The sequence below is a fragment of the Ciona intestinalis genome, unplaced genomic scaffold (genome assembly GCF_000224145.3).
Source record: "Ciona intestinalis unplaced genomic scaffold, KH HT000455.1, whole genome shotgun sequence".
Classification (NCBI taxonomy): Eukaryota; Metazoa; Chordata; class Ascidiacea; order Phlebobranchia; family Cionidae; genus Ciona; species Ciona intestinalis.
In genome coordinates, this window is record NW_004190776.1 from 1 (window position 1) to 3,045 (window position 3,045).

Here is a 3,045-nt window from a genome sequence, read left to right on the forward strand (position 1 = left end):
CTGAGAAGTTTTGGGCTAGAGGAATATTAGATGGGCGAGTTCCTGTAGTTTGGGGACCTTCAAAAGCTGATGTGACGCGACTGGCCCCACCGGGATCATTTATACATGCTGATGACTTTAAAAGTCCAGCTAAGCTGGCAAAATACTTGATGGTACTTGATAAAAATGATACTGCTTATCGGGAGTATTTTGCATGGGTTGAAAAACCATCAGGGGCTTGGAAAGAAAGGCTTTTGAAACTGTATTCTAAAACGAGAGAAGAACTCCTGTGCGACATAGTAATGGAACATAAAATTAACAAAGTAATTCCATCAATATATGATGATCTTTATAAGGATGAGGCGAAAAGCTGTCTGGCTGCATAGCGAACGATTTTATCGTACTATTATATCATACATATGTGCGTGTATTTAGCTATCTACGTATAAACGTATTTTTCAAAATGTTACAACATACTTTAAGTGTTTTGTTTCAATGACACAAATCAAATTATATAATAAATTGTTTGTTTTGTTTGCAAATGCTAAACAATAGTACTCTCTTAGATCACCCGATTAGTTACGGTTGAGTCGTTAACAAACGGACATATGCTGATTGGTTGAGACGTTTCGAAACATGCTGTATTATAATATGGTAACACGTGTTATAATACGGATCGTTTTCTACGCTGTTTCGTCAATTTGGGTGACGTAAATATTTTGACCCAAATGTTGAAATATATTTAGGATATTGTTTACCTCACACACGGTTATTTAAATTAAAAGCTATTAATCAAAAGGAATAGAAAGTTTAAACGAATCCCTATATTAGTTTTAGAAGGAAAATGAAACAAAAAAGGACAAAGGTTTGTATTTTTAATTTCTTTGAATTAAGAAATTAAACAAACGTCAAATCGTTTGTTTTCAGTTGGTAAAAAGAAAGGCACCACAGTATAAGATTAAAGTATGAGGAGAAAAGGTTAAAAAAACAAGCTTGTTCTATCAAGACAAAAGAGAAGCAAAGCAGAATGCTGGTGTTTCGGGGCTTTCCTCTACAGATGATGATGATGCAGAATAGTATTGGTCCAGGTCAGTGTATTCAGCAAGGTAGAATGTGTGTTATTGAATGCTGTTGACCTGTCTTGTGTGATTTAAGAGGTTTCAGATTATATCGATACTATTCGATAATATCATTTAACTTTAGTATATTCCTGTCCAGCGCGGTAGCACAGTTGGTTAGCACGACTGACTCCCAACCCAGAGGTAATGGATTCAAGGCTTGTCACTGCTCCCATTGTGGGCATATGTGTCCTTGGGCAAGACACTTAACGGCAATTGCTCCAACCCAAATGGATTGTCCAAATTATCAGTCACACAAAAAAATGAAAAATTCAAAAAAAAATAATAATCACCCACAAAGTAACATACTTGGTATTGGTAACTCGTAAGCAGCACGAGGTGTATGAAACAGAATACCTGTGTTATAACGACTGTCGTTTCCCGGCCACGCGAGGATAAAGTAAGTTACATTTTTAGTAATATTACTATACAATCATACCGACGGGGACAATTCCAACCATCATGAGCACATACACCCAAACAGAGTGTTATAATAAACATATGCAGCATACAAAGCTAATACACGCAAAGAACATGTTATACAGAGTATATACGAATGGACAACATGTTAAATGGCACATACAGCATAATATACACTATACAGGGTGTCAACCAAAAATGTATATTTATATATATATATATATGCTCTTTAAATGACCATTACAGCAACATTTGTTTTAATAAAGAAATTTCTTTTAACTTCCTCAACCTTCCGTCTAGCTTTTGCCATTATTTACACCTGAAAAAATATTTAAAATAAATGTTTATTAAATGAAACTTGTTTGTATTAAAATAAATATTGCTGTTATTTAAAGAGTATATAATGTATATATATATATGTTTTTAGGGACACCCTGTAGAGCACATACAGCATAATATACCGCACAGAGCACATACACGCAAACAAAGTATTACATACAGGAGAGAATACATATAGCACAGATAGCACAGTTGTACGCCCCGTGAAGCCAGTTGCATATTTTTCACTGAATGTATTTTAATGTGACATTAAAGTAGCTGTTTTCTTCAGAAATTTATGCATACAAACTCTATATTTCTACCAGGGGATAAATTAGATAACCCCTGTTTAATATCATAAGATTAAAGACAAAAATAAACTAATATTGGTCTTTTCACGCCTATGTTAAATAAACGCACCCAGTAATTTATACCTGACCCTTCTGTAATAAAGGTTGCATACCCATGTTATAAACAGTAACGTACATAGTATACATACAGCACAGACGACACAGACAAGCAAACAGCATTTATTCTATTCAGGACATAGTATACATACAGTTAAATTAGCACATACAGCACATAGTATACATACGGCACATGGAGCACATAGTATACATATGGCACATGGGGCACATAGTATACATACGGCACATGGAGCACATAGTATACATATGGCACATGGGGCACATAGTATACATATGGCACATGGGCACATAGTATACATATGGCACATGGAGCACATAGTATACATATGGCACATGGAGCACATAGTATACATACGGCACATGGATGACATAGTATACATACGGCACATGGGGCACATAGTATACATACGGCACATGCAGCACATAGTATACATATGGCACATGCAGCACATAGTATACATATGGCACATGGAGCACATAGTATACATATGGCACATGGGGCACATAGTATACATATGGCACATGGATGCACAGTACAAAACGGCACAAGGGGCACATTTATACATTCAGGCACATGTATACATACAGTATAAATTAGCACATACAGCACATAGTATACATACGGCACATGGAGCACATAGTATACATATGGCACATGGGGCACATAGTATACATACAGCACAGTCTGCACAGACAAAACAGACAAGCAAACAGCATTTATTCTATTCAGGACATAGTATACATACGGCACATGGGGCACATAGTATACATATGGCACATGA

The 3,045-nt window shown here is 35.8% G+C and overlaps 1 long non-coding RNA gene across 1 annotated transcript in view; it reads left to right on the forward strand.

The window, feature by feature from the left end:
* The first annotated feature begins 692 nt into the window (after positions 1 to 692).
* Positions 693 to 3,045, forward strand: part of LOC108950636 — a 3,893-nt gene continuing 1,540 nt past the window's right edge. The window contains exons 1-2 of the long non-coding RNA XR_001975299.2: positions 693 to 844; positions 907 to 1,067. This is a non-coding gene — a long non-coding RNA (uncharacterized LOC108950636). The remainder of the gene's footprint in view (positions 845 to 906; positions 1,068 to 3,045) is intronic.